The sequence below is a fragment of the Haliotis rufescens genome, unplaced genomic scaffold (genome assembly GCF_023055435.1).
Source record: "Haliotis rufescens isolate VD_foot unplaced genomic scaffold, xgHalRufe1.0.p SCAF_11, whole genome shotgun sequence".
Taxonomy (NCBI): Eukaryota; Metazoa; Mollusca; class Gastropoda; order Lepetellida; family Haliotidae; genus Haliotis; species Haliotis rufescens.
Genome location: NW_025963791.1, coordinates 9,135,588 through 9,160,178, shown reverse-complemented (window position 1 = coordinate 9,160,178; position 24,591 = coordinate 9,135,588). Strand labels below are relative to the sequence as shown.

At 40.5% G+C, this 24,591-nt stretch overlaps 1 protein-coding gene across 1 annotated transcript in view; it reads left to right on the top strand.

The window, feature by feature from the left end:
- Positions 1–7,598: 7,598 nt before the first annotated feature.
- LOC124146378 (glutamate receptor ionotropic, NMDA 2B-like) overlaps positions 7,599–24,591 on the top strand; it is a 140,405-nt gene continuing 123,412 nt past the window's right edge. The window contains exon 1 of the mRNA XM_048392189.1: positions 7,599–7,795. The gene's annotated coding sequence lies outside the window, so the exon portion shown is untranslated. The remainder of the gene's footprint in view (positions 7,796–24,591) is intronic.

The following is a 24,591-nucleotide window of genomic DNA, read 5'->3' as shown; positions in this document are numbered from 1 at the left end:
TGTACGTCCGACCTCGGTTGCTGTTGATCTCTGGTAAAATCTATGTGATGATATTACTTTGAGTATCAGGGATGCTCTCATGCGGGATCCACGTTTCTGTGTCCATTGCTGAAAACGTAATGAATGGTACTGAAGGCGATGAGCGCAAATCCTTTGTGTAACATATTCTCCTGAGTGTTGTATTTACGAGGCATGAAGTGACATGGTATAAGGTAAACGAATCGGTAGCAGTACTGGTCCTCACTGCACGCCACTGTGTGGTATATGGTGTGTCATTTTATTAGTCATATTAAATATTCCTCTTTCTACTAGAGACCCGAGGCAATAAATGAGACGCGCTAGCTAACTCAGCTGTGAATAACCGATGCTTCAGTTTGGTTTATTTTCTTCACCAGACGGGCATAAAATAATATCGGGTTGAGGAGGAGAAAGGCGGAATGGCGTATTATTTATTTCCAAGATCCATTATCTCGCAGGATATCAAACCACTGCTAGGTTTTGCGGAAAATTGCCCAAAAGGACATCACAGATGATGCTGTGATGCGACCAAAGTATCTGTACATTGAAAGGTGGAACTTCTTTACTGAAATTAGAGGAGCCAAGTTATCCAGGACATGTTAAAATAACGATTAAAACAGACACAATCCATTTCACATTCGTAATGAATCGTTTTTATGTGCTTTTGAGTGACAAGTGTTTCTCGGTATTCTGTTGGAGTGTACAGAGCACATTTGGTATGCATTTCTAAAAAAGTGAATGATCTCCTACGTGTGATGCTTCAATATTTCGCATATTCCTATACGACGGGGAATCAAACCATTGCGTTACAAGCGATTGTGTGAAGCACTAGGCTACCCCACCATTATAGGGGGTATAGACGGTAGGGTAGTTTTGTGGTTAAAGGGTTTTCTTGTCAATTAGAAGGCCCGGGTTCGATTCGCCGCATGGATATACAATGTGTGAAGCCCGAAACTCCCCGAAGTGAAACTATAACTCACTCACTCACTCACTCACTCATTCACTCACGCATTAACTTGGAAGTATTAATGTAACTCGGAAGAAAGTCAAAGGGGATTGGTCACTGAAAAAAACATGGTTTGTTGTATTTGCCCATTTTAGATTTTACTGACATTATTAATCGATTTTTAATATTTGACCGACATGACATGTCAACCTTACTGTGAGCGAATGTGGTGAAGCTCTTTAGTTGATCAGTGCTTCATGCAGAAGACAAGCACATTACACGCCCTGAGGGAGCACCCAACGAGGACAAACACGTTCGCTACTTTGCCACGATATCGACGTATCTTCCCAATCAAAAGTAATTAAATTTCGACTTGACTGTAGCGCAGGAACAAACATTGGCATCACCGACTGGTTGTCACGTTTAGGTAAAAGTTTTTTAAAGACACTGAAGTACAGTCCCGCCGTCGGTTCATGCAAGTCGTTCAGATCATCTTCTTTTTTCCTTGAAAAATACACATTGAGCTCGTTAGCGTTCTGTCCTCTGGCTACCGTGTAAACCATTTATTATAAATCCTGCGTCACGAAAGCCGAGGCACTGATATGTCCAGATGGTAATGGTTGCTGCATATAGACAAGCATCTGTTTGATGTCTGTAACAAACTAATCCTCGACTAATTTTGCTTCATGATCAGTTTTCCAGACATGAAGCTCCATAAAGGTATACACACTTTCATCACAAAGACAGTAACAATGCGTTCTCATCGCCAAGCATCGTGTGGCTTCTCGTAACAACTGAAACAGTTCTTCTCTGTAACACAATTTGAGGGATATTTATGGCACGTCCGGTTCCTATAGACTGGGGGAAGCATTGTCCAGTCGGGACGTATCCCATCTTTACACTGTAATAAGTACTACTATGACAATTAGGCAAGGCGTTGGATCCGACGCCCTCTAACGTTAATCATTTCTGCCGTCTGAGTTGGCTAATTATGTTGTTAGAGATGCCAATAAAGGTTGGGAACGTGTGGATATGTCTAGGTGATGCCTCCGTATGGACGTGATGGATCCAGGCAATGCCCTGTCTCAGTTGCCAAGCATTCAATGTAGGGCAGATAACAGACTTATATCATTTCACAACAATTAATTATATTAGGCAGAAGGTTTGGATAAACATGTGGTATATTGAATTATGAGGGCGTATTATTCGAAATTGTTTGAATATGTAAGTTGGTGTTGTCAAATATAAGACCTTGTATTAGAATAGATCAATCTTGATTATCGTTATCTTAGTTATGAGACTACTGGGATTGTTTGATGTTCAGTGACAAAATACAGGCGTATGTAATAGCATGAGATATTCTGGATTGACTGCCAATAACACTACAAGCCACAGCGCTCGTATTAACGTGGAACCGATTCTCTTCCGTTCTTGGTTGTAGTGGTAGTAGTGCTAGTAGAAGTGCTAGTAGAAGTGCTAGTTGTAGTAGTAGTAGTAGTAGTAGTAGTAGTAGTAGTAGTAGTAGTAGTAGAAGCATTATCAGCAGTAGAGGTAGTGGTAATAAAACCAATAATAATGTACATATTAATAATGAGCCATGTCCACACAAAAATGACAAAACGACAAAAACAAGCCTGACTGTGCCAGGATCACCCACAATAAAAAATGCAGTCAAGCTGGTTAGGCTCATCTTCAGCTCAGGGCCCTTACACGCAGCCCAGACAACGAATGGGACTTCTCCCAAGAAGCGCTGCCTAGTCAGACCCACCTAGAACTTTTCGGAGAATGTGAAGACTCTCCAACACTACAGCCTTCTGCATTACCCAGATTGTCAGAAGGGTTGTATTCCTTGTAGCTAGCAAACCCGAGTATCTCCCAATGTCAGTCAACAGATTGGGAGGTACCAAACGTAAGGCACCGACAACAGCGGGGAGCCGGACAACTTGGTACTTGGGGTGCAAGCGTGACATTTCGAAAGCGAGGTCCGCATATTCGTCATGTTTTTCCTGAATCTAGTCAATCACATTAGTGTCAAAAGGGACAGAAAATTCAATATAATTAATGATTTCATTGGATTTATCAAAAAGAACAAGAGCAGGTTTCTTGGTCTAGATAGGTCTGAGGTTGTATAGTGGCCTATTCCAAAGAAGTTTGTATTTATCATTGTCCATGACGCCCTCTACATATTCCGGGTCGTACCATGGATGGACTTCTGTGTCAAAACCACAAGCATTGCGAAGACGATAATAAAATGATCAAGTCACTCCATCATGTGGCTTAGGATACTGTGTTTGTGCCAAAGCTGGGCATCCACTGACAATGTGTTGGACAGTCTCATTAAATTCGTTGCATAATCCACATTTCATATTTACATTTTGATGCAAAATCACACATGGACGTGTTTCGAGTGGCAAGTGACTGGTCTTGAGCAGCAAACAGAAAGCCTTGAAGTTCTGTTTCACTTTTCAGGCCAGCCGACTTCATCTGAGCGAAGGACTCTGAAGGGTTGCTGATCATTAACTCGATGCAGTGGTCGTTCAATGTTTCGACACAAAATTATATTATCAACAGTATTTATCTTTTTAAATATTTTTACCACACACTGTAAATCTATAAGAAAATATCTCAATATAAATTATAAATGGTTAGTGTGCTACAGTTGTTTTCTCAAATCGATAAAACTTATTTCCTCCATTTTGTGGCGCAACAGTCCATTGACATCTGTAAGACGGCATGCACAAAGGCTTTCAGATTATCTGCCCTTTGTGAATTAAGTCCTTAGCTTTGGCGAAGGAGTCATGCAGTAATTGACGTTAGAGAACGTATCCATAATCGTATGATTGCCTTTATTACCAAAGATATATTGGAGCTGTACCTGCATCATCACCTTGTTCATGTAGATGACATAATCCTGAAGCCATCGTTCTCTGCCGACATTTCGCGCATCATGACGCCAACGATTTGAAGTCGGAATGGTGTTAAACGTCCCAATACATTGAACGCTGTGGCGCACAATAGCTTCCCACACGGTTTATTGATCAATCAGAAGCCATAGTATCCTAAAGAGTCCATCACATGCAAGCAAAAGCAGTTGTATTCATTATGCAATGACTGTTCAGTTTATAGCCGCGGCTCTATGCCCGGTTGGGTAATAAGTGCTAATTGAGAATAACACCGAAACGTTTTCCGTTTCCAGGTTTTTCATGCAGGCTTTAACAAACAGGCAGAAAGGCGAAATCCTCTGCTTGAACATTGCATGGATCTAGAGAACACATGAAGCTGAAACCATATTGTAAACTTACAGTGAATTAGTGAGAAAATGTTGGTGTAATGGAAATGTTAAGCGGTATATTCGTTATTTTACGGCGTGTGATCTGAGATGAAAGCCGCAAGTGATCCATGCAGGTCGTTGACGTTTACCACTTTGGTGAAACCCTCGAGCACAGATATATTTATGGTGCTGACAAACCAAGAAACATAATAAGGATGAACCTATTTTCGGATCCACGATCATACGTTTCCGGCACGCAAATAGCAAATAATGGCGCAGTAGACGGCTGCGCCATTCCGTGCCTCCGATGATGATGATGATGATGATCATCATCATCATCATCATCATCATCACCATAATCATCACCATTGTTGGCACAGTCAGCTCAGGGCCCTTGTCCCCTCTTCACGCAGCTCAGACTTCTCCCAGGAAGCGCTGCCTAGTCAAACCCACCCTTATTATTATTATTATTTACGGATAATATCTTCTGGTTTACTCTTTCAAGCTTGATAAAGGTGTAAGAATCTAATTTGAAACGTCGCTAAATGTAATAGAGCAGAAGTTTTGTTTCGTATTCACTGCTGCAGACAGAGCTGCTCCGACACATGTTTTGTCTCTTTCAGCTGTCGACAGATGCAATCATATGAATGGCCTTAGGGCCTTGGCTGTTTTCCTTTACATGCACTCTCTACATGTTGTAAGGTAAATTGTTTGAGAATAACATACGAGCTACGTGTCATTGCGTTATCAGCTGTCCCGAGTGGATCAGTTTTCTTGGCTGTGAACCTTGGCGACATTCAATTCACGAGGGACAAATACTCCGTAATTCCGAATTGCGAGTTGTATTTTCTTTATATTACGAATATTTCTATGAAAAATGTAGTAAACTGTAGGCTTCCTGATCTCATATGTTGGAATGACGTCACATAAAACCGTATAACGTTATGAACAATGGATGACGCCATCTTCAATTATTTACGACAATGCGTTCATATGGCCACGAGGTCACGTTGTTATGACTTCTTGGAAAACAATGAAAACAATAGAACAATTAAAACGAACTCATCAGCGTTAAGAAAAATAATAATGCTCTGTGAGTGAGTGAGTGAGTTGGGTTTAACGCCGCTTTTAACATCATTCCAGTTATATCACGGCGTGTCAGCTTAATGTGGGAGGAAAGCCCGAAGTGATGCAGGTCTCAGACGTTTACCACTTCGCCGAAACCCACGAGCACGGGTATGATGCTGACAAACCTAGAAACATAATCGGGGCGAACCGGGATTCGAACCTACAATCATAGGTTTCTGGCGTGCCCAAGGGACGCAGCTCTGCATAGCGAATCGCGGCGCCTTAGGCGACTGGGCCACCCGTGCCCCCTAATGCTCTGTGAGAACTGCACGTATAATATACGAGATCATACTGAATTCCTATATCTATCCTACGGGCGCCATTAACAACATTTTATATGTTGCAATTGCAATTTTGTTCTAATTGTTTCGTGTATCCTGTGTCCACTATATAGTATTTTGCCCTCCAACTCTATGTGAGGAGGAACAGGTGACCCAGGCGTCTACGGTGCAGCAATTCGCAGAGTTGCAGAGTTGCGTCCCTTGAGTACAAACCTATGGTCGTTGGTTCGAATCCCGGTTCGCGCAGATTATGATTCAAGGTTTGTATGCTCCATACGACGCTAGTAGGTTTCACCAAAGTGGTAAACGTCTAAGACCAGCATATGCATCGCTTCGGGCTTTCCTCCCACATATATAGCAAGATTGTTCACAGCGGCGTTACACCCACATCACTCACTCACACTATCAACTGCATTCTCTATCCATGTGTATACATCCTTAACCAAATGATAAAATATATTACTAAGACGGAACATGATGACAGTATTAGACGCTGTGGCTTCCTGTGAGAGACGCCAACAGACAGAATGATTTGTGGTAACCATGATCATTTGCGAAATGGCAAATTGAATGAATGGTTATATTTGCGTTATGGACAAATATGCCATGTACACACGAGACAAGTCATGGATAACTCGGGCAATAAAACCTATATGTTTATATGGTTCAAAGTGCTTCCTCCCCTTTAACTAAATCTTTACAATATACATTCATAAACACGAGAGATAATGCCCCGAACCATTTATAACCATACCGATGTTTTATTCAGTAATTCGGTATCTGATCTTCACACCTTAATTCTAAAAAAATACAACTACAAATGAAAACAAATAGACACGATGTCACCTTGGGCATACTTAAATTCGACTTTGAAGTGATAACAAGCATGGCTAAACTCAGACTGCTGACATGACGAAGCCCTACTGACAAACTATTTGTACTGCACATTAGCGATACAGTAGTTGGAATACACTGTATTGATTTTGGCCCTTTGAACTGAAATGTGGAAAAATTGTGTTCACATCTTGGCTCGCCCCCTTGCCTCCACAACGGTGTCGGAGCGCTAGTTACAGGGACATTGAGGGATGTTCTTTTGTAGGGAAGCCTGACAAGAGGACAGAACGATTGTGTCTCTGATGTGTGATCGGTTGTTTGGTCCCTACAAATAAGGAACGCAGGGAAATGGCCTTTCCTCAAACCTAGCGGAATATACCCCATTGAAGTCAGTCTGAATATTTACCAACTTACAACGATGTTTGAAAAGAATAAATACTGTGTATGAGACAGGTGTCTATGAATCATGCAGCCGTTACCCAATGGCAAAATGCCACTACATTATACCATTTGACAGGGTGATAGAATGGTTTCCAGCTATAAAGGTCAAGATCTAATCTTAAGAAAATAGAAGACAATAGGAGACACAGATATTCGGAAATAACAAATGAGATTGAATGAAATACGTACATTGAGAACGTAAATACAAGAAGAACAGGGGATTGCACGTTAGTGATTCATTGTTTTGAAATGATGAATGGGTATTGTACATGTAGGCATACAAACATACATAGTATATACCATGTGTCATTGGACATCTACACCATCAATGTACATGTATGTTATACATGTCTGACAGATGTCTATCAGAAGTCGCATCATAAGTGTGTCATACAAACATACATAGTATATACCATGTGTCAGTGGACATCTACACCATCAATGTATGTTATACATGTCTGACAGATGTATATCAGAAGTCGCATCATAAGTGTGTCATACAAACATACATAGTATATACCACGTGTCAGTGGACATCTACACCATCAATGTACATGTATGTTATACCTGTCTGACAGATGTCTATCAGAAGTCGCATCATAAGTGTGTCATAAGAGAAAAGGGTTTGTTTTTATTTCAGCCCGCAACGAAACGAATTAGCATAATAGGATCTTTGCTGTGGAGATAAGCAGGTCGGTAGACTTGGGGATGACGCTGGCTCCAGCTGCTCCAGATTCCAGAGATGCCAGTCAGGACATAGTGAAGTCGGTATTCTGTCCCCCCACGTCCACATGCCTGTGTCATACCTGTTGATCGTCGGCGTGTAGTGATCATATGTCATCGGCAGGACGGATCTACTGACAAATCAAGAGAGCAGTAAGTTCATTTTTGACTTTTGGTTGATGTTTAGTATAACCTCCTTGTCCAGTCGAATATATATCTACAATATTTTACTATTTTATGAACTGAGATTAGGGGATTTAGGACAAACGTTCATGCTTATCCTTTGTGGAAAATGTGACTTAATGTTTTGCAATATCAACTTGATCGTTACTGTACATATGGTAATTGATTGCACGTGTTCACATTTGCAATGGTGATTACAGCCATCTGTTATTCATTGTACATATTTGATATGTCATTCCCAGGCATTTAATTCACAGACCCTACACTAATACTTTTGAGACCACCTTCCTCACTTCGAAGGTTGTGTTCCAGTAGTCATTTCCATATAATCGTTACGACATTATGTGTGCAATACTATCAAAGAAAACATTTAAGCAGTGAAAGGCCGAGAGGAAAGCATGTGGTTATGGATCACTATCAAATAGTGTTGATGATATCAGGTGTTCGCCCAGCTAGCCCAGATGCCACTGCTGGGAACCTCTCAACAATGTAGATTGATTATTCCTCCTGTATGGTCAAGCACTGTTCCTCTTGTCACAAACACACAATTCTGTTGATAACAGTCAAATATGGACATATATGTTATACTGATACTAAGGAGATGGTTTGTGTACAAAAAGACGAATACCTTGCGGTGATTCAGCAAAAGCATTTTGGGAGTTCGAAGACAGAAATGCCACATATGATGGAAGAGTTATATTATAATTATGTCCTGAACATTTATCACCAGCCATATCTACCCTTCAACGCATGTTCCTCTCTAAATCATACTCCGCTATCAAGGCATGAAGCATGCCACGTGTGATACCAGTTTTGTACACTGGCTGACGTTACACAGAAACAAAGAACATCTGCTTCATACATTTTGGATAAGTTTGACATCATCTGCTCTTCACCTGCACTAAGTTCTTATGCATATACTACATTTCTTAAAAAGGGAGGTAACTGTTGTCGACCTGCACAAGCAGTGGGCCTTCGTTCAATCATGTAGATGTACTTCATTGATTGTGTTAAATATTCCCTTGGGCTCATCAAATGTCTTATTGACAAAGCAGTTCTGCGACGCAGGAATCTAGCTTACATCCTGACAGTGAACGGCAGTGCTATTGACCATTCCACTAGACAACGAATACGGGTCAAGAGGCACCACTAAGTAGAGCCTTTTATAACGTGGACACACTGACCTAAGATTTACTTACAGAGCAACAGTACCATATATAATACATGAATAGGTCATGCGACGTTTTTTAATGCTGTATATGTCCATAGGGAAATTAAGTTATCCCTTATGAGACCTTATTATGCAGAGTACATATGGGTTAGGCTGGAATATATTCTTTGTATAGAGCATTTCAGAAAAAAGTGTTAGTACAGAAACATAAGTGTTTCGAGAGAGATACTGTTTTTAAGGAGCTGAAAACAAAATGTCATCAATGACTTTTTACGTGCATTACAAGTAACCGGACGAAATATGACGACATAATAATATAGACACTGGCATTTAGTGAAGAGTTCATGTTTGAAGTACAGCATATTTGGCCTGGGATTAAATTACCCATTTGAGTCTATGTAAGATGGTGACAGCATCATCAACAATTACGACAAATTAAAATGGCCTAGGTATCAGTACTTATTTATACAGACTTTGCGCTTTCTTTCAATTTTGTCGAAAGATAAATGTTATGGATAATTGAAGTGGAATTTAATCCTGCGATGAGACAGGGCAGTGGACTGCATGTATATCTTGATTTCCCAGGGGATTGCTACACTGTCGCTTTCCCGGGACACAGATTCCTCGTAACTCGAGCACACGATGCGCTTTCTAACTAAACATCCTCAGAAAGTCTGAACTATAATTTGATTTGGAAAATATGTCTATTCTTTTGAACGGTTTTTAACACCAGGGCAATGTTAATTGGTGTCGGTTGCTGTGAATTCTCCAGAGGAAGCATAAAATGCGTGTTGCACTGCGGCAATTGATTAAGTAGTGGTGGGGCATGTGGGGTACTAACGATCTTGAATCCTATTGCAAACCTGATGACAAATGAACTTTCTCCAATAGAAGGAGACAGTGGTGAATGATCTTACTGATGCATACGAGGTTAAATAGTGTAGCTGTTGTTTCTACTAAATTCTGCGCTCTTGACAAGAAGGTTTCAACAACCTTGTTACACAAAATACAGCTTTCACTTAATTAAATCCTCTGCGTCGAGCACCCATTCTGATTCCACTATCTGGTTTAAGTGTGACAGATAACCTGAACCAATAATTCAATTTAAATGCATGGAAACGGCCGTAAAGTTAAAAAAACGCCAAACTGTAAAGAAATAATTTGTCAGAATAAAGTGATGTTTATACTGAGGGAGACCACTCACAATTCCGGCGTTATTATATTGGAGCAAATCTAGTTCATGGTAATTGTGTTGCAAAATAAATGCAAAATGGATATTAATGAGAAATGTGACCAGTCATAATTTAAATTGCAGCTATGATTATTTGTTTCCACTGTGATTTTCAAAAGGCTGGGATTTCAAATGAAACAAAGAAAGGAATGATAGGACGGATAAATGAACCTCATCTCATAGTTCATCGCCTCATACAGTACATTGTACCATAATGGTCAGCAATATATACTGTTTTACATTTGTATATTATCGAATACATAAATCATGTGTTACGATTTGGTGTTCCCAAACAGATTTGAAATTTTCATTAAAAAGGACTTGTTTGGCGGATGGATAATTACCATAAGCTTTTACGCCGTTTTAGCAACACTTTACCAATGCAGAGAGTTTAATCCGGCACTATGCCGTGATTTTCCAACCACAAGGTTACTCTACTCTTCCCTTAAGGATATATACTGCCGGGTAAAGGAACGTGCACACCAATATGTGAGGTGGTGACTGAAATGAAACAAACAAGAAACGGTTATTCGATGGTGATGTATTTGATACGGGTATCATAATGGCGTTTTGGACCTTACCTTTTTAAGGCGAGTGTTTTTAGCCTGGTAACTTTTTGGTAGTGTTTGTAATGTTTTGGTTAAATCCAGTTTTGAAGAGAAACCTTCTTGTGCCTTGCAGTATACACAGTCTGAACTGTATGGAAAGGCTCACTTGTACATATGGCGAACGTACACTGCAATGTGTTTTTTGTCTACAGCAAGAAAATGTGCAAGTCATTCACCATAATGACGAAAACTTTCTCATAAGGATACACATGCTATATCATATTAGTGCCATTCCTGGTCTTCCTGGAGTGTAGTACTACCATAGCAACAATTCATAACTTTGAGGAGTAGATGGATGTCAAGGCCCTGATCAAACAACCCCTTATCGTCATGTGACGCCTTAATATGAGAGCTGAAGTGGAAACATGTCCTTAGGGTTCTCAACGTATGAACTCCAAAGCCGCTCCAGGAGAAATAGTGACTTGAAAGGGAAGCTAGCAATAGACATTCCTCACCAAACCCTCAGTAATGAGGGGTCTAGGATGTCATGGATAGGTGAGGTGATGTGAAATCGGGTGTAACGTCGCGTCAAAGATTATTTCACTTATATATTGACGTGTGTGTGTGTGTGTGTGTGTGTGTGTGTGTGTGTGTGTGTGTGTCCGTCCTTAATGCCGAGCGCCAGGCAGGGTAACAAGTACCATCTTTCAACGTCGCGATATAAGTGCAATAACCTTGGACGCGACGTTAAATCCCCCTTCCACCACCACCTAAGCGGAACAATGTTCTTTCCTGAATGTTGTTTATTAAATTTGGCATGTTGGAGAAATAGTAAAATTTATGACACTAGTTTCATCAAATACCAACATTCAGATATTTTCAGTATAATATATATGTTTAACATTGATGTACATTTGAATGAAAAAATATCATTAAAGATATTTCTATCTCTGCTAACGTCTCGTTGTCTCTATAATAAAATATAGCATAAATATGTTAATACTTTGATAGGCCATTAAATAATGATAGTCTCTGCTCCAGTCAGTGCCCTGCATCTAGATTCAATGTCGTAGACAGTCATATCAGTTTAGTATATTTGAATAGTGTGCCGATAAAGTGTACACTAGAGCTTAAATGGTTCTCCAGTGGGAACAACAGCTCTTACTTTGCAAATATCCTTTGGTGTCTATGTAATGCACACATAAAATGAGTGAGTTACTTCCTATTCGGGTTGGAAAGTATTACTACTAGTGTATCAACATTACGTATACGAAAACGATAAATGATAAAGGTCATTGACATTAAATGTATGTGTGAATGTACGATGTGCCAGAATAGGAATAAGGTAACAGAGATCCAGATGTCCAGTGATCCTTTCTTGTAACTTTCACCGCTAGTTTGCCTTTTATTGCAAGTTGAGTCTGTTCCGTCGGATAATCGAGACTGGTTATTGTCTGGCGTTGACGTTTTATATTCAGAGACAATCGTTATTTTTGTCTATTTCAGACATAATTAGATAATATGGAGACTGACTGTTCTGAATTGAACCCAGCAAAGCAATTAAACAAATCTAAAATGTACAAAAAGGGATTTTAGCGTTCTTTATTCTTACATTATTCTGTAATAATTATTCACGGAATTGTCACATTACTGGATCATATTGTTACTTTAAGAGCACATTCTCACTATAAAACAAGGGAAAACATTTACTGCCTGTGATATAATTGCTTTACAAATCATTTTACTTCAAGTCCGTGAGCTGTTGCCTTGTCAGCCATTTTAATGACATAGGAGGACGGCGTCACATTTCCGGCATTGTCTCACATAACAGTGATACTACCGGATATTATTCGCCAAACAATAAAATATATTCGTCAGGGATTTTATGTGTTATTGGAAAAGCAAGAGTTTCGTATAACCAATGGTGATAAATACTTTTCCGACATAGAAATGATTATAAACTTAACATAAAATATGTAAATGTAATAAATGAAGCATATTCCTTTCCCATTCAGTCACATCTAGCTGCCTTGGTATATTAGAATCCCCCCTACCCTCAGAAATTGACATCAAAATAATTACAGAAAGCGAAATATTTCTACCTCCAGAAATGCATGCTATGTTAACACAAATCTTCTTGACAATCTGAAACGAAGCATTGCTGCAATATTCTTTTTTGACAGTATTCATTTCATTGTGTTATCCGTATATTGATATTCTGATTGCAGCGTTTACCATCTGATGTTCAATTTATTGTTGTGTAACTCATCATTCAGCAATATTCCAGCTATCTGAAGGTTGCCAGTTAATATTTGAGTCTGGACTATAAGATCGGGGTGAGTTGGAATGCACTCAAACAAGACACCGAGCCTGACTTTTGTTTGCTTGGGACCAAGTCTAACCCGAATGCCCACAGGGCTGATATTCATACACATGTTTGTTTGTTTGTTGTTTAACGCCGCACTCAGCAATATTCCAGCTGCATATGAGGGCGGTCCGTAAATAATCGAGTCTGGACCAGACAATCCAGTGATTGACTTCCTGAGCATCGATCCACGCAATTGGGATCGATGACATGCATCAACAAAGTCAGCGAGCCTGACCACCCGATCCCGTTAGTCGCTTCTTACGACAAGCATAGTCACCTTTAACGTCAAACATGGGTTGCTGAAGACCTATTCTACCCCGGATCTTCACGGGTCTCATACACATGTAGCTTATTGTATTAACACATAAAAGACAGTTACGCGATAAATCGCAAAGAACAATGAAAAACGAAGCATGGTTTATTTCACAATAAAACAATGTTCTATCATGGCGTCATTTCTGGAAATTCGCTCATGGGCTCGCAAGCTTGCGACATCGTTATTTTTTAGAGGGAATTGTCTGGTGAGTTGTTCCCAATAGATGAAGCTGGGCAATAAAGAAAAACGCCATAGCCGAACGATCGCATCCGAAAGTGGATGAGAGAACTTCAAGGCAATCTGAATTTGGGGAAAGTTACATGTGATCGCTGTGAAAATTGTGAGCATATCCGTGAAATAACAAACAAAGCATACCTGTTCATAAAAAGGAATTGTCCGACAATTCCGAGGTCGGATTATAATTAGGGAGTCATCATTTTTTAAGTACGGGTAAATAAGTTTAAAGTGTGTACTTTTTACTAACATCCTCAAAGAGACTGTAGATAATGTTGATATCTCTTATAAGAAACAAACGGATCGCGGTCTTTGTTTATCGTACAATAATAATAAATGAAGCGTCAAACCCCTTTTCATATCCAATAGAAATATCTGCTAATTCAGAGTCGATTGTACGATTCCAACTATATTATGAGCATGTGTTTATGAATTACTATCAAATAGTGATGATGCCAGGTGTTCGCGAAAATATGCAAATGCAAGACAATTGTTCACCTGAAAGAAGCGGGAACATATGGCACAAGTCAAAATAGGGAATTGCATCGGACATCAATTTTGTCACTGATGCGTCAAATGTCATCCAAATGTCCACCAAAAGCTCTTGAAAGCTTTACTGAGGCCTTGAATGTTGTATCCTTGATCAAACATCTTCTGAGCAAGAGTCATATGACGATCTTTGAAATCTTGGTAGAAAGAGCATCCCCGATTGTATCTCAAAAGTTGTGAAATGTACACACCAAAGGCTGGAGCTGCTGGAATATTGCTGGACGTGAAGGTAAAGTTGACTATTGGAAAGATGAAGTCATCCGTCTTGTCGTCCAGTCTTGTGGAGAGTGTTTTGTCACTCTGGATCGTTATGCATAGATCTAAGTATGAAACAGAGGAGGCGGTCTCACTGGTCTCCTTTATTTCTAGTTCATGTGGGTAAATCAGTGGAAGAGAATTGGCTATTTGATCTGAACGATATCGGATCATCGATATACCTGAAGTTAACTTAAGTTAAACTTCTTGGCGACATTATCGTGTTTTAACATTGCCAATCCGAGCAGAAATTCCGATTCATATGCATAAAGAAACAGATCCGCAAGAAGGGCAGCACAATTTTGGCACATGGGGGTGCCTACTTCGTTCCAAAATGTCTTACCCCCAAAATATTACGTAGATGTTATCAATGAGGAAGTCCAGCATTTCACATATTTCTTCCTCAGTAAACTTCACATGGCATTTGCTTCCATTTCATACAAATTTTCCTGAACCTTTGAATATAGATACGTACATGTGACTGTATCTGTGGTCACCACGTTTTGTAACAAAAGCCCCATGGATCACTGCTGCGCCCTTCGTGGCTTATGTTCCCTGCTTTATTGTCCGATAACTACCACACCACCCATAAATGTTCTTGTGTTCCGTTAACTGATTATGTCATTAATTGAATGTTATTTACAACGCAGACAGTAATTACAATTTTATTACGACTGTCCGTAATTAATTATATCAATGGTGTCGAGGCATGATGTATCACAATCAGCCAGGAGGTACTCTGAAACTACCAACCCATGAGACCCGTGAAGATTCCGGGCAAGAATAGGTCGTCAGCAACCCGTGCTTGTCGTAAGAGGCGACTAACGGGATCGGGTAGTCAGGCTCGCTGACTTGGTTAATGCATATCATCGATCCCAATTGCGTGGATCGATGCTCATGATATTAATCACTGGAATGTCTGGTCCAGACTCGATTACTTACAGACCACCGTCATGTAGCTGGAGTGCGGCGTTAAACAACAAACCAAACCAAAACCAAAACCAACCAATGATTATGCCAACTGGTAAAACAAGCCTGAGATACCGGTACAGCCTGAGGTACCCGTGAGTATTTTGCCCGAGATACTCACATAACGCTATGTCTAGATGCCATAGCATCAACGCAGAGCGAGATAGAGGGTGGAGTCCCCAGCAAGTTATTGTGGTCGTGAGAGGATCCGGTAGTCCAGCTCGGGGACTTCCTCGATTCTATGTCATCGTACCCCGACGGCGTAGATCTTTCCTCATAACATCAATATCGCTGGATTGTCTGGTCCAGATTCGAATATTTACAGGCCGCCGGCATGTAGCTGTGATATTGCTGAGCGTGGCGTTCAACAAACAAACGAAACGTCTGTAACGAGCTCTTAGCGTTCCCCATTATTGACGAATGGCGCATCACCATACTCACCCATACACACGTCAGGTTTAGCATCCGCAATGGCTCGTTGTTGACTTTGTGCAGACTGAATATGCAGACTCCACTATGTGGCGAATTACCGAAGGGTTTCGAGGAATTACGTAGTATCTGTCCCGAGTGACTGACTGATTTAGGTCACACAACCTATACCTCTCACTTATACCAGCTAAATCGGTTAATAGCTGCACCGAAGACAAATGACAAGGAGAGTGTAAGAGCGAGCACAATACAACACTACACAACACTTTGCACTGTTTGCACGTGTCCGTATGTTACTTCTGAGTTATGTGTTTTTGAATTTGTCATAGGTTTAAGACAATTTGAAAGAAAGGAAACAACAACAATTAAAAGCAATGAAATAGTCGACAGATGTCGTATTTCTTCGTTGGAAGTCGTGTACCAGATGTCAGTACAGTATCCTTGAATAACGATTTGGCCTGTCTGTCTTGGGTATCGGGTCAAGTACTGCTTATCAGTTAACAGCTGCATTATGTCAATGTCAATTCTGTAAACCGATCTTTACACTGGTACTGATGGGTTCCGTTATTCTGTTATCATATACAGGATTGAACAATGAAGCTTCAGTAATTGTCATTTTCATAATGTCATGTTTTAGTAATGGTATACGGTCAGTCAACCTCTTGCATTTTGGACCTTCATTCGTGATCTCCCTTTGGCAGTTAAAGCAGAATTTATCTAAGCCCAACGCCTGTTGAAAGAGCTGACTGACATGTGAACCTGTGCTTATAACGTTTGGCCTTGACTAAAATGATTTTGAAAATATCTCCTGCCTTCTGGGGCCCGTTTCACAAAGAGATCGTAGCGCTATAAGACGGCCGTAAGTCTATGTTAAAGTATAGGAGTTACGGTAGTCGTAACGATACGATCGCTTTGTGAAACCGGCCCCTGAACTTTAGGTACCAGTTCTGTTGGTTCGTAAACATCCTTGAGGTCCACAAAGAAGTCCCCATTTCTTAGCAGATCCAGAAAAATGAACACCCCTCCCTCTCTGACATTTCAAGCGGACATTTTCTCTGTCTGATAGCTGGACACAACGGTTTGCATTGTTTGTACTAGGCAAGCGTTGGACAAACACTGAGCATGGGATGCATATATTCATCTCCCTGTGCAATTGCCATTTGTTGCCAGTTTCCATCTTGGTTGATTGTAGCCAGATAATTCCAAATTGCAGATGATGGCATCATAAACTGTTGATGTTAAAGAGGACGAATATCTTAAGAAATATAATATTTTATTTAGATAATGAAAGTATAGACCTAGTTAACACCGTGCGTTTTGCTGAAGACAGAAATCCATATTTAACTGTAATAAGTGTATTTGAGATCATAGCAAACTCTTAACTGTAAAGATCTGGGTTAGAATAGGTCTTATGTAACCCATGCTTGCCGTAGAAAAGGCGACTATGCTTGTCTTGTGAGGCGACTAACGGGATCGGGTGATCAGGCTGCCTGACTTGGTTGATGCCGGTCATCGTATCCGAGTTGCGTAGATCGATGCTCATGTCAATTACTGGATTGCCTGGTCCAGACTCGATTATTTACAGACGGCTGTCATATAACTGGAATATTGCTGAGTGCATTTGGGCAAATCGGTACTGCAGGAACTATGATATTCATTGTGCCACAAGGCATCAGACGCTTGGGGTATTTCCAGGTCTGTTTGTGTGACATAAACTGTCGTCCCATGATCCAAATAGACGTACATAAATAACGAACAATGAATCAAGATAGACGTAAACACGAGACGTAGATCGATGTTCCTGATGTCTATCACTGGTTTGTCTGGTCCAGACGCGATTATTTACAGACCGCCGTCATATTCCCGGAATATTGCTGAGTGCGGCGTTAAGCAACAACAAACAAACAAACATATAAACTCTACCCAACGCCACAGTGATAGTGAATGGTATTTAATCTGCTTTTAAGGGCATGTGTCTGACTTGTAGACGATTACTAACAGTCATATAGATATTTTTCAAAATGGACGCCTCAGCCGCAAGGTCTTGAGTATCAGAATTCAAACTTTTATCTGAAAAAGCACAATTCCCCCATTCCAGTAATTGAGTTAATGGCTATATGGATGTTTGGAACATACATGTACGTATCTGGCTTGTAAGGCTAGTCAGGGGACCTATTGTATTGATTCACCATATGGCCATGAATTACCATTTGAATCGTGCACTTCATCCATGCGTTCATCTGTAACTTGATTGTAATGCAAGGAACAGTTCCAAAATACGAGATACCCTGAAGCATTACTGACAGCTTTAAATCTCGTAAAAAGTAAAAACTGTTACTCTAACTGTATTAGTTGCAAATCCAGTTTCGTTTGAACGTTCCAATATGTTTATATATGTGAGAGAAGAGCGGATGAAGTAATATGTTCGACGAAGCTGTCAGGGCTGCTCCGGTTGTACCAATGCTTTGTTTGTTTCTTTCATTGTTGTTTAACGCTGCACTCAAGCTATATGACGACGGTCTAAATATTCGAGTCTGGACCAGACAATCCAGTGATTGACATCATGAGCATCGATCAACGCAAATGAGATACGATGACATGCATCAACCAAGTCAGCGAGCCTGACCACCCGATCCCGTTAGTCGCCTTTTACGACAAACATAGTCGCTTTTTACCGCAAGCATTGGTTGCTGAAGACCTATTCTACCCCGGATCTTCACGGGGCTTGTACCAATGCAGTTTGATGAAGATATTTGATAATGACACCAGGTGTTCGCAAAGGACAATCAAGACACAGATGTTCTAAAATGTTATTGTTTGCTTGTTTGTTGTTTAACGCTGTACTCAGCCATATTCCAGCTTTATGACGGCGATCTGTAAATAATCGCGTCTGGACCAGACAATCCAATGATTGACATCATGCATCAGGCCTGACTACCTGATCCCGTTAGTCGCCTCTAACGGCAAGCATGGGTTGCTGAAGACCTATTCTCTGCCCGGATCTTCACCGCTCTGTTCTCAAAAGACATTAATGACACAGATGTTCGTTAATGGCAACGATGAAACCTGGTGCTTGCGAATAAATAATGAATTTCTTCTTCTACTTGTGTCCCCAATCTGCATTCACTGTTCGAAAGGACGTCAAACACATCTAAATGATGCTCTAATCTTTATTTTATTCCAAAACTGACCGCCTCGCTGGTCTAGTGGATACAGCGTCTGCCCGGGTCGACGGTTCAATCCATTGGCCGCATCATACCAAAAGATGTTAAAAGATGGTACTTGTTGTTACCCTGCCTCGTGCACGGCATTGTATTGAAGGCTACAAAACAAGGACTGGTCGCATACTATATCGGAGTTGGATATCCATGTTAAACTGCTGCTATCTTAGTGTACAAACTTTATGAAATCAGCATTGGTCCGGATTAGTACAAGCAGTCACACACACGTGCATGCATGTCGCAATATATCTGCAATAATCTTGAACGCGACGGTAAGCCCCATTTAATCTTCCCAATCTCACCGGAGTTAAGAGAGCAATTACTCCATATTATTGAACATTCATAAGTGTTGTTTGACACGTATTTTATATCACATTTATTATATAATCGAAGCATAATGTTGCATCTGTTTCTGCAAGGTCGCAAATAAGATATCCCTTGTGTAAGATCTGGTCTTTCATAATACTGCTGTAATTTTAACAACGTATCCTCGATGTCTTGAAGAACGTGCTTAAGATGATTTTATGCATGTGTTATTGTGGAGCCATTGCAATGTGATTTCTTTTGAAGTCTTTTTGTTAACAGTGTAAACAATTCCCATTTGGGAGACGTTTTTTGAACAGTTTCACAACTGCGTCATGACGTAAAACCCTGGCAGTTGATTTACCATCCGGGGCGCGGCGTTACCGCAGCATCCAGCACACATCAGCTGCCGCAACATTCATTAAAGCCAGTGTATGAATATCTTGCATCAGAAACAACCACATGTTTTACGCTAAGATGCCTTCACATGCATAAGTTTAGTACGATACATAAAACATATGTCTAAAACAGGTGATCAGTTATGCATGCTTGCAAGGATATTCACAACAGTGCGCCGTGGTGTAATTGATCGATTGGGTGAAGGAATAGTGTTTGTGGATTTGCAAACGGCACCGACCTAGTAGTAGTCAAACTGGGCGCCATTGCTGGTGTGGGTTACAGTCACAGGCTCATTAGGCAGGTAATTGCTCCCACATCCAGTTTAAGGCGATATGTTGTTGGATGACAGAACTTGTCCCCATCGAGCCAATGTTGTCGTAAGCACCGCTCAGATAGTGAGCCCTGTGGGATAACATGACCCTCATCCACTGAGGATGTAATGACGTTTGATTGTGTATGGACTGGCCACTAGGTCAGTCAAATCGAGATCAACTGGACACCAATTCCTCGATCCACAACGATTTGAGTGTTATATTTATTTGTTTGTTCGTTCGTTAGTTTCCCTTCCCACCGTAGTTAACGAGATTCGTGGCTGCCTCCATAATGGAGGCACATCAGTGAGTGAAAGTATGAGGTGAGGTGTGTTCCAATGATTATTCACTTTATAGCGAAGTGTGTGTGTGTGTGTGTGTGTGTGTGTGTGTGTGTGTGTCTGTGTGTCTGTGTGTCTGCTTGTACTAGTCCGGACTAATGCCGTTTTTTCCAGTCCTAACCCACTAAAATACCATACCGCAGTTAATCATGAATACCCACTCAGACACATTATGTTTACTCCTAGTCGACCAGTCGTTGTTTTATCTCCTTAATGCTGACCACCGCCAGACTAAGTGACAACAAGTACCATCTTTAAACGTCTTTTCTTATGACGCGCCAGGGTATCGAACCACCGACCTTCCACTCTCCGGGCAGACGCATGAACGCATGAATAAGAACTGACAGGGTACGATGGCAGGTCAAGCCACAATCTGACGACCTGATCCACTTTGGCCGACTCTTACGACAAGCCTAGTTAAACTACTGGAGACCATTCTATCCAACAATAAACAAGGGCGTATTGATTCTTGTATTCTTGTCGCATGGCAGAATAGAAGATACAAATTCATTGCGTTTTATCTGGACAGGTGATGTTAAATTTGGATGTATGGCTAAGAGTTAATGAGTAAAAGGTCAGGAATAATCAGGAGTTTGGAAAAAACAGTAGTCTGATTGGTCAACTAGAGGGATTACGAAGATATGTGCGGTTTAATGTATTTTCTATTTACTAATTTATTTCTTGAATTTGAGGTTTTCGTCAATTTACATTTTAGACCAACAAGATAGAGTTCATATTACTGCCACACATAGTGTGACAAATTGTAAATATATTAAGTCCAATATACTCTGCTATTGTTCATTACTCGATTTCTTAAGTTCATATCAGACAATAATCAGAGCTACCTCCCTTCCTCCAATCTGCCGCGATTCTCTGTGCAGAATTGCGTCCCTTGGGCTCGCCAGAAACCTATGATTGTGGGTTCGAATCCCGGTTCGCCCCGATTATGTTTCTAGGTTTGTCAGCACCATGCCCGTGCTGGTGGGTTTCACCGAAGTGGTAAACGTCTGAGACCTGCATCACTTCGGGTTTTCCTCCCACATTAAGCTGACACGCCGTGATATGACTGGAATACTGTTAAAAACGGCGTTAAACCCAACTCACACACTCACTCCTCCAATCTGCTAAATCTAGGACAAGAGGGCCCATAAGGCTTTGTCATCCTGTCAAGTTATTAATGTGATGAAATCTAATAATACGTTGTATAAATAATGTTATCGCAATGGTATTGACAGTATTATTCCTGCGTGTTAACTGTCACTCTATTACTGCAGTAGTGAACATGGCCATGATCATATCTACACACATTGCCTTTCTTTCTGGTGTGAGCATACCCTCAGTCATATCTACAGTTTCTATACATGTTTTAAACTTTCCATTTGTCAATAAGGTTTCCATTTTCAATCATTATATATTGGAGGTTTTTTGAGACCACCCGGCGAAACATATTGTGATAATTACAAAACGTATTTTTAAAGCCAGTGGACCAGCGACATTTGATAGTATTGTATATTGTCGCCTTAATTATTGATGTTAGTAACATATGTTTGCGTATTTCGGTCCACATTAATATTGATAATTATCTACACAGGTTCCCGGCTTCGCCTAGGTGACAACAGCACCAGAAACTCCACTTTCTAAAAATAGTTGAAATACAAATATGTTTGACAGCTATCCACGTTATATGTCAAACACCGACGTGTCGACTTTGATGTGACCTACGTAAATACTTCGAGTTATTCGAGGTACGACAAAACCAAAAATAATGAATAATGAAGGAATTAGCATCGACCATGCTTTTACTTCGAGACAACCGTAAGTTCGACAAATCAAAGTTCGACACAGCGGTGTGTGGCTGTAAGTCATTTCCACCTTCAATGTCGACTGGTGAACAATGCGTTATCAACGGTTATTCATGACTATCCAAAGCGTGCATCCCGTTGGTATAATTACTTGAGCCAACTGTTGCCAACTTGAGCCAACTGTGTCATCTCATGGAAGTCCCTTTATTACCATTCAGATCGTAGTCTCGGGGGTCTATAGGATCAAACATGACATTACAGAGCGGTGAAGACGGTGAAGAGTACACGGGTCTTTACTCTCAACACGGCGTTAGTGTAGCATAATGAGTTGGAATCCTGTGCGGATGGCATGCAAACCCACTACGTGTAACGGCCAGTCTAACATTCGTATTTAGACGGATAAACAAGGTTTAGCCCTGTAAACTAGCTCAACGTGATTGGGGAATGGTTTTGTGACAGAAGGTTTACAAATATGGAGAGAGACAGGTAATAAACTGTCAATCACTCTCCGGTTGTTAATGGTGTTGTTAATGCACTTCTTTGTCAGGTCATCCAGGTATGAAATGTTCCCTTTAAAACCACGTGTACAATTTAACACATAAAAGCCATTTGAAATCAAGTGCTTCAAGCAATTGACAGCGTTTTAGTGGTACGGTGTTACGATTGCACGGTATTATAAATTCAGATTAAACCTACGGTAATCTTCTACGTCGGGTTTAACAAATGTGGACAAAAGGTGTTTGATTATTATGTTAGACATAATGGCTTCAATAAAAGCGTCAAAACCCTTTCCATAATCATAAGAAATCGCTGCTAAAAGCAGGTTCCGTTCTATTATTCCGACCATATCGTGTTTCAATGAATCATTATTAGATGGGTGCTCCAGCTGGTGTTCCATGTGCACCAGATGTTCGCGAAGCAGTGACCGTACACATGCAAAGGCAAGGCAAGTGTTCATCTGAACAGACACGGGAACATGATCGTGGCAAGAAAAAATTGGGATTTGAATAGGACATGAATTTGGTCACAATTTGGAAATGTCCTCAGACAACCTTTCAAAAGCTTTTCTTACATGTAGGTCTAGAATGATGTAACACTGAACAAACAACTTTGAGTGAGTGAGTGAGTATGGTTTTACGCCGCATTAACAATATTCCAGCAAAATCACGGCGGGGGACACCAGAAATGGGCTTGAATCGAACCCGGGTCTTCGGCGTGTCGATCGAACGCTTTAACCACTTGGCTACACGACCGCCCTTTGAGAATTCACGTGTTGTGAAGTAGTGCTGCACTGAACAAATACTATAACCTTTTTTTAATACAAGCCATATTTTGTACAAACACTATCAAATACTCCTCCCCAACGGAAACATCCATATATTGAGGTTTAAGTTCGCTGGAACAAGACATCGTTGATATTCAACTGGGATAGCTTGATGCAAGCAATTGAACCACGTATCGTTTTTCTGGCGCACAATAGTTACACAGCCTATCAGTTGTCGACAATGATTTTGATTTAGTGAGTAATTATGCCTCCTATATTCCCTAGTGAATGTTTTGCTGCTAGCACTAGTTTCTTAGCAGGCGCAGCACGCGGCAGAACATAAATTCCAATCTGTCTTTTGCTACCCTGGCTCACTGATATTTTCCCCTCAACCAATTTTCGCTACCGCTGAGTTTATTCATCCATTACGTGAACGCATCATATGAAAGTAGGTGTTTATTGACTAATTTCATCTTTTCCTACGATGATAATAGTCCAAGCTTTATTTGGTGAAGACTGTTTGCTTTGAACCTTGAAATCAGCTACTTTTAAGGACTCAAATGTATTTTTCTCTGGTTAATCCTCCGTATACGCCATGTCTATTAAGTGTAATGCTTTCTCTTTTCGTCAACTTCATTGTAATGAAATATTTTTCCTTCTCCTCTATGATAGCCCCCGGCCTTACATGTCAGTGGTTACGCTCAAATAGTTTGGATTAAAACATTCACTGAACATTTATTTGAATTCAGTCCGTACGACTTCAAACGATTCTACTTTCTTTGTGGGAGAAACTTCATTATCTTATTCGAACACCCTGGAAAATAGACATATCCCTATCCATTTCATTTGATCCCCACCACTGGAGATTGTTTCCTATTTTATTCTTGAAGCACTGCTGATCCTAGCCAGGCTGTGTGTTATTTCAGTCTACATTGGAGTACGTTTCTTAAAATCGTTACGTTAAAAGATTACGGTTTATAAGATACTCCACAACTCAAAATAACTATTCTGAGGTTTTAAATACATCTTCGACCGCGATGAACAGCGAAGGTTCT